This window comes from Panicum virgatum, chromosome 2N, assembly GCF_016808335.1.
Source record: "Panicum virgatum strain AP13 chromosome 2N, P.virgatum_v5, whole genome shotgun sequence".
Taxonomy (NCBI): Eukaryota; Viridiplantae; Streptophyta; class Magnoliopsida; order Poales; family Poaceae; genus Panicum; species Panicum virgatum.
The window spans coordinates 8,687,456-8,696,106 of NC_053146.1; the positions used below are offsets into that span (position 1 = coordinate 8,687,456).

Sequence of the window (8,651 nt, forward strand, 5' to 3'; positions counted from 1 at the left end):
GCTCAATGGACCAAGCTGTAAGCATGTGACTGAAGCAGGATCTCTGTTTTAGAAAAAAAAAACTATATCTTCAGATTCCTGTGTTGCAACCGCGAAAAAAAAGCATTATATCAAAGACAGAGGGGTCGAAACTTGATTTCCACAAGTTAAGACCTGGAGCAAAGAAATTTCAATCAACAAGAAACCAACTTGCAAACTGGTGGCAATAATCAGCCATAACCACAAGGATGAAGAATCCGATGTGCAGAACAAACAAGGGATCGGAAGACCCCGTTGCCAAAAACATGCTACCATACAGTGTATTGTAGAGCAATACCTTGCAAAGGACCATGTAGACAAACGATGGAAAAGCTGACGACTTAGAGCATGGGCAATAGTTACGCCGACTGCCGGCTAGATGCATGCCATGATGATGATGGGTCCCACCACTACAAGAAAAATGGTCTTTCGTCCCTGTATGTTAGCACCGGTCATTATTTGGTCCGGTACTAAAGTTGGCATGAAGCAATTTTAGTACCGGGTCAAAATTTGTAAGCCATCGAAGTCATTTTAGTACCCGTTCATAACACCACCCGGTACTAAAAGTCACATTTTAGTACCGGTTGGTGTTTCGATCCGGTACTAAAATGGCGCAGTCATTTAGTTCCGGTCAATGGCACTGACCGGTACTAAAGGGTGACATTTAGTACCGGTCGGCGTCTTTGGTCCGGTACTAAATAGGCCTCTATGGTTACTTCAAAAAGAAAGCATCTCGTACTTAGTCATATGTGGTGCACAGCTTGAATGGTAAGAAACCTACACGTGAGGTTAGAGGTTGTGGGTTCGAATCCTCATAACCACATGCATTTTTTCTTCTCTGATGACACATTTAATACCGGTTGAATCGACCGGTACTAACTTGGCACTCATTTAGTACCGGAGTGGGTGTACCGGTTGGGACATCCGGTACTAAAGGGGTCTCCCAACCGGTGCTAAAGCCCATTTTTCTAGCAGTGCACTGGCTCATCCAATAGCAGTGAGGAAAAGGCTTTTCCGCCCGCTTCAGCCGGTGCATGTTGAAACGACGGAAAAGCTGACGACTTAGGCGTGTGTCGTAGAGGTCTGTCATCTATTGCTCAAACGAAAAAACAAAGCGCAGCGGTGGCCATGCGCTCGATCGATAGCAAAGAGGACGGATCGATGTGCTCGATGGAGACGACAGGGGCGAGCTAGAAATGCTCACCAGGAGAGGGGCGAGTGGGGGCACCGCGCCACCGCCTGCCTGCTACGAGACATAGGGAGCCGTGACGGGGATAATCAGGCAGTCGGATGGGGATTGCATCGTTAGCGTTAGCACTGGAGACTTAGAACGGATATTGGGCTGGGCCTGTCTATTGGGCTGATGGCCTGCTAGCCTTGGGAGTCACTGATGGCGCGGACGACGGAGCCCAAGATCCCAAACTCAAAGGCGCACCTCGGCAACACAACAGTTTCGAACGGCAAGCTAGCTTACAGGCCTTGCCGCCTTGCCGTCATTAGTCACCGAAGTTTCCGGAACGATGGATCGACGAACGAGGAACACAATTTGGGATGCATTCTTCCATGGAAATTTCATTTTCCCAGAATGTATCCTAATTTTTGGCCTACGGGAACGAAAACATTCCCCTGTTCCGCGTTCCCGGAACGTGGAACGCAGGTGACTATGGTGGCATGGCAATAGATATATTTGCTCTATGTTCCAGACTCAAGCTCAAGCTAAAATTTCTGATGTGTCCCAAACCCATTATATATAAATCTCTTTTAGGGTCAGTGTGGGTCACCAATGAATTCCTAATAATGTCATGCTACTCAGTCATCCACCCAGTTTATTTGGCAGTAGGTTTAGTCAAGCCATTCGATCAGGGGCGAAGCTAGAACTGAATCGAGGGGGGTGCCCTGTCTATGGTTGTGCTACTAGCTCTATGATTTATGAAGTGAAAATCTGATGATTAACACTGAGTTTTCGTTTTGGTGTGGGTGCCCAGGCACCCCCCCCCCCCACACACAATCTAGCTCCGCCCCTGCATTCGATGCTAAAGGAGACTTGAACTTGCTCTATTGTACTAGGAGGCATATGCAAGCGATTTTTTTGCCCCATCCAAATGATGTTATCTTTATATAGGACTGCAGCATAACTCATAAATTGAGCTTTTATGTTTCCATTGATATACCCACCGGGTTGCTAGCTACAATGACTACGCATCAGCTAGTACGTTGCTATTAAGACTTGAGAGTTGGGCATCTATATCGCAACATGCATCTATATTGCTTCTACCTTAGCTTTTGTTTGACACATAGCCGAGTGATGGGCATGTAGAATAATGTTCAAAGATGATGTCTTGTCACCTGTTTTGAGCAATATCCCGTCATGTTGACATGGAATGCAGCAATTGACGTGTTGATTCCCTTCCCGTTTCATGCGTAGCCGGCCAGGTAGTGGTGTTGGATCAGCAGCCACTACTACAATTGATGAAATCAATGACGGTTCAAAAACGATTTTCGCTGGCGGTTTTACATATTTGACTGTAGAAATGGTTTCTACCGTAGGTTCTAAACATAAGCCATCAAAAACGGTATTTTTACAGTAGGTTTAGGGTATCAACCGCCAGCATAAAATGGCACTAATTTTTACCTAAGGTTTCAAAGAGGAACCGCCATTAAAAATTTAATTTTTACCTAAAGTTTGTAATAGTAACCGCCAGCAATAATTATTTTACTTCCTCCCAAATTAAACCCTATATCGATTAACTCTGCAACCCCTCATTTCTCTCTGTTTCTCTCTCCCAGACTCCCAGTCTTCCTCCCGCCCCGCCGCCACCAACTTTAGGCACCGCCTCCAACCTGGGCAGCCGTGCCACCGCGTGGCTAGCCGCCAGTGCTCCTGGCTGCGCTGCTCCACACGCGGATGGAGGCGGCCTGCCGACGTGGGAGCTCCACGCGGATGGCCAACACAGGAGCCCAAGGCGGGGCGGAGACGGTCGGTCTCAGATCCGTCGATGAGTCTCCGAGCCCCACCGGCCTCCTACCCATGCGGCCATTGGCGATGCTCAGCTGGGCCGCGGTGGCGCTCACTCTCGCGGCCACGGCACTCCAGGCCGCCGCACTGGCCCCCCTGCGTCTCTCCACCTGCTCCCGGCTCCCATGGAAGCTCCTCCGTGAATCCAGGTGCAGCTCCTCAGGCTCTTCTTCCCAATCTCCTTCAACACATGGCCCCTTTACCCTTTCCTTGTCCCTTTCTCCTCAAAGCGCAAGATGGCAGCTCGTCCCCATGGTGTGCGGTAGCATCTTCAGGTGTGCAGGCCCTCTCTAATACGGATCCAATGACATGCCGAGGCGCTACAAGCCTAGATCTGGTGGAACACTGCATTTGGCAGGTGAGCATGGCAACTATGCAGCTGCTCTGAAATTATTGGGGAAAGCGATGTAGCAGCCATCGAAGAGAGCATGAGGGTAATTTAGCTGTCGTGAGGATTAGGAAGGGGTGCTCACAGTTTTCAAGTTGGGAGACGCATACTTGGTGCTCCTTGCTTGTTGGGGAAATTTTGAAATGCGGAAATTTTGATGAGGGAAATTTTGAATTCCTGGTACTCACATAGGTGCTGTGTATGCAGAGTAACATGGATCCTTTGTATGTCTTACATGGACAGCTTGGGGGTGTTATACAAATGAACTATTTTAGCTTTGACTTATTATATCTTCAGAAATTACCTAGATTGGCAACAGTTAGATTTGACTGCCATCATCTTTATCATTAGAAACTAGAAAACTTTGGCGCGGCATTGCCGCGCCCTGCCTGTAATGGGCCAGTATTTAGGCCACCTTTTGATGGAACACACAAACTTATTTATGCACTTAGTTGTATTGCATATTGTTTCTAGTGGAATCAATCAGCTAAGGCCCTGCTTGGATAACAAATATTTTTCAGAGTTTCATATGGTTTCTAAGATAGGCTTGCTACTTAGCGTGCACAACTTTTAAGTGTTTGGTTACATGTTTAACAAACTATAGTATTGCATCCATGGTATTTTTGAAGTTTTTGGAAAACCATCAGGCATTTTTTTCCTCAAAAGGAAGCACGCCTTGTTCTGCTCTCTCTTGGCATTAGTGTTGTGAAGCATTTGCCCACCTTATTACACGAAGTACTATTAGTATATTTCCCTAATATGATGCACTGTGCAATGCTGTGCTGTTTTGGGTACATTCATTTTGGGTTGCTAAAAATTAGCCTATTCTGATGTACCACATATATGTAAAGTATTTGTTATATATATCAAAGCCAACTACTACCAAATGTTATTTGTGCATGAAGCTTTATTTGATTTTTCCTATGGTGGATAGATTATATTATGTAATATGTATCTGTTCATGTAGGAAAAAAACACCCCCCTTCAAACCATCAAACTTTAACATGGTTTTCCTAAATACTGTAAAAGGTTCTTGTTTCCACAAACACAGTTTATTCCCCCTATTTAAGAAGTACAATTTCAGAAACTCTGATTTTGAAATGATTTCATATACAAGTGATTCTAAGCTTGTCTGTAACCAGGTGAGTTGTTCTTTCTTTACTATTTTAGTGTTTGACATTGAACCGTCAGTGGACAATGAGGGCTGTGAAGTTCATTCTGACTATTTAAATTCCACAAACACTAAATTTGTGGAGCTATGGGAAATTCAGATGATTTTTCATTTGTCCTTTACCTGCCTCATGGAATTTGATTTCAGTGTCATAATTCTTCAGTTTTTCTTCATGAAAGGACTTATTTTGTCCAATCACTTAGGCCTAAAGTACATGTCATAATGATAGAATTAGGTCTCATTGAATTAACGGGTCTTCATCTCTACGGCATAGAAAGTGTGGTTGACCTAGGTGTTAGAGCACTTGGAAATCTAGCTGCTGGTGGCTCTAGCAACATTCAATTCTTTCTTAGAAATACTATAAACATCAAACTATTTTGTGATGATAATTTGTGGCTTTATATTATTATGAATGGCTATCATGTCTAGAAATGACCATAACAGGTTCAGAAAATTGAGTAGATTACAGTAATTGAATTAATAAGTAGTGCAAAACACTGGCAAGTGACAGAAGCATAGAGCATTGCATCATTTACCTGAAAAGGGCAGGGAACCAGATCATCATTTCTCGGTATTATAACTGTATTTGAGTTTAGCACATAGGAGTACTCACATTGTTCATTGGTGATCAGTTATGTTTCTCAGCATGCACCATCAGTCATATAGTCTGTAATGGCATATAGTCTGTATTGGTGCACTATTCTCCTTATCTCTTTTGCAGAACTATGATTTATGTGTCCATGTATTTATGCATACTAGATATTGGAACAAAATAACATCTCAGTGTATTCTGAGAGGTGTAGCCATGACTTGACTGATAACCTGTCTATTGCTTTGTATTTGCACTCCAGGTCTGTGAGTTGTCGCCGAAGACTGGAAGACACACATAAGGCACTAGAGATTTCTAGATTGAGAACATAAGGTTGGTTGTGCATTTTCCTTCAAGTTGTCCATCTGACTTTATTTTAAAGCTGAAATCTATTCTTTAGAAATCTATCTGGTAAACCACAATTTCAGGATACAGTATAAGGTGAAGAGCCAAAATCTTCGGATGATGTTGTGGTGTATTTTTTGGTACAGTTTATCAAGCAAGTTATTTGGTGAACATAGGCATTCAATTAGGTGGTTCATGCCCACAATTTTCTTCAGTTTTGTATCAATTGGGTGGTCAAGATATGTGACAGAGTGATATGATATGAAATGGTTGCAATGGCACATACTATGTAAATAGTTAAATACCATCTAAATTTGAAAGATTCGATTGAGCAATTATACAAGGATTGTATAATGGTTTTATTATGACAATTTTACTGGCGGTTGTTCTGTATGTGCACCAAATTGAAATAGCGCTTTGACTTTTTATAGACGGTTGCTGACCATTTCTAATGGAGGTTCGTGTTGCAAACCTCAATTATAGATATCATTTATAATGGAGGTTCGTGTTGCAAACCTCAGTTATAGATACCATTTATAATGGAGGTTCGTGTTCCCAACCTTAGATATATACAATTTCTAATGGAGGTTCTTTAAAACAACCGCCAGTAATAATTAATTAATACCGGCGGTTCCAAAACCGACGGTAGTAAGTGCAATTTCTATAGTCACATGAGTAATGGTGATTTGAAAACCTCCACTACAAATCCTCTAGAACCGCCAGTGATAATACTTTTTGTAGTAGTGAGCTCATGAGTACAAAACATCCATTCTTTTAACTAAGGAGCTTCTCCACAAAGGATGGGGATCTCCACGTCCCCCGCACAAGATCGTCCACGCCGCTCCACACCAAGTTGGAGGGTCGTTGACGTTTTCGGCGAGCCACAAAGCTCCAAGGGGTCGGCACTCCAAGATATCTTCTTTGGTTCATAAGAGAACAACATCACAAAGTCACAAAGACTTGCTTGTTCACTCTCTAAAGAGCTAACATAGCACTAACACTCTCAAATGTGTGCTAAAGACTAAAGATATGATCAATAAGCACTTGGATGGCTTGGAGATGTTCTTGGGTGTGTTTGAGACTTGTAGCAACTCCAGCAATCTTCAAATGACCGGGGGAAGGCATATATATAGGCCACCAAGCGGAGAGAGCCGTTGGGAGCCGTTACCCAACTTTTCTGCGTGGCGTCGGATAGACCGACGGTAGGGCACCGGTTCATCCGGTCACACTGTGCCCTGAGGTAGCTGTTGAGTCTTCTGACACGTGACGTAGGAGGCACCGGATAAACCGATGGGGTGGCGTCGGTTCATCTGGTGCTCGTCGGATCATCCGGTGCTGAAGGCATCTTCGGCTGACTGCTGACGTCATTGCTCCGACGCTATACTCCGGTGCCCGTCGGATCATCCGGTGCTGAAGACTTGGCTTCGACGCGCTTGACATGCTCTCTGGTACATCCTCCGGTGATTGCTCCGACGCTCCATCTTGGCACCGTCGGATCATCTGGTGCCACTTGGCTTTTCTCCTACTAGTGCAGCAATCCGATGCCAACCGGATACTCCGGTGACCCTGCATCGGATCATCCGGTGCCACTGGTTTCAGCAGAACTTGTCCATTTCAATCTTTCTTTGAGTTTTTTCTTCGTGTTTTGCTTTGTTTGGACTTTTTGCTTCATCTATGGGATCTATTAATGTTCACTTGACAACCTCATTAGTCCCATTGATTGCGTTGTTACTCAATCACCAAAATCACGAAACTATGACCTAATGGGGCCATGTTCCTTACACAGCACTTCCCTGGCCGCCATGAATGCCGGTGACCGTGGCTGCGCGGCCACTTGCAGGTGTCCGCTAGTGGAGGTGGTGGTGCTGAGGTGACGGCGGCGTTGACGGCGCGTGCGCCAAGGCGGCAAGGCCAGGGAGAAGGTTGCGACGAGGTGGGGGACGCAGCGAAGGGCGGCACGGCGTGATGCCGGCGGCAGTGCGCGGTCCCGTCGCGGGGCCGGCGTGTCGTGTGTGCGACCCGAGCACGGCGAGGGAGGGGGCCTGGCTTCACAGGCCTGCACGCGGCAAGCTTGCAGCTGAGACGACGGCGGCGTTGATGGCGCATCCGATGAGGCGGCGAGACTGCAGCGGCGTGGGTCCGTGGCGACTGGAGAGGCATGGCATTTTGAGATTTGCTCGTGGCGTGCAGCAGCGAGAACGGAAAAGCTTTGGTTTGGTCCGCGAGAAGCTTGCATGCATGCTGCGCAGAAGTGTTGAGTGTGTGTGCAGCTCGTGCGTGTGAGAGTGCACAGATTAGAGAGAGAGAGAGCGCAAAGAAAATTGATTGACTGGAGGGAGAGAGAAGGAAATGATTAGGATCAAGCGAGAGATGGATTAGATGTAAGGGGAGTTGAGCTCAAAAGATAAATTTTGCAATAGGTTTTGAAAATAATTTTTAACCTAGTAAATTTGGTTAATTTTACGGATGTTACATGACCCTAACTATACTTCTGTCTGTGCTTATTTACAAGATTATATGTTTTAATTGGAACATGGAGAACCATCCAAGAAAACAGTACAACTACAATACTATATGACTCTGGTCTTGTCTGATTAATTAGAAACTCTAGTTTATGACAGTCTTACCGAAAAGACAAGAAGGGATGCATCAATGGAGTATAGCTCAGTCCTCTTTGGGTAGCAGCCTTTGCTAAGTTGTTAACTATTAGGGAGGTTTATGCTATGTTTTGGCTTGAAATCTTAGCGGATTATCATTTGTTAGAGAATCTTTGTAAAGGTCTCGTAGTGTCCCTTTGCGAACATATCTCGGAAGTGTGGTATTGTGCCTAGCTAGCACAGCGTGGTTGGGTTCAAAGTTCTTCAGAACTTTTACGCGAATTGTGGTGAAAGCGTACAACATCTGCAGAGTGTATAACTGATATATCAGCCGTCCTCACGGTTATGAACGGTTTAGACCCTCACATGATTAATAAATTTAAAGGTGGATATAAATCACATTCTTGTTATTTCTTGTGGCCTTGCTGACTACCAATTATAAGTGTACTCACCCTTGCTTACTGCTGCTCAGAAGAGAAAGTTGCTGTGAAGTCTTTCAAACATGATGCTGAGTTCTAGGCGTACGC

General features: G+C 44.9%; 1 long non-coding RNA gene across 2 annotated transcripts; it reads left to right on the forward strand.

The window, feature by feature from the left end:
• The first annotated feature begins 2,774 nt into the window (after positions 1–2,774).
• LOC120659666 lies at positions 2,775–5,903 on the forward strand. Of its 2 annotated transcripts, XR_005669129.1 has the most exons (4): positions 2,775–3,183; positions 3,265–3,392; positions 5,445–5,515; positions 5,611–5,903. It is a non-coding gene; the product is annotated as an uncharacterized LOC120659666 (long non-coding RNA). The 2 variants fall into 2 exon arrangements; XR_005669128.1 differs by having other exon boundaries at positions 2,775–3,392.
• Positions 5,904–8,651: the final 2,748 nt, after the last annotated feature.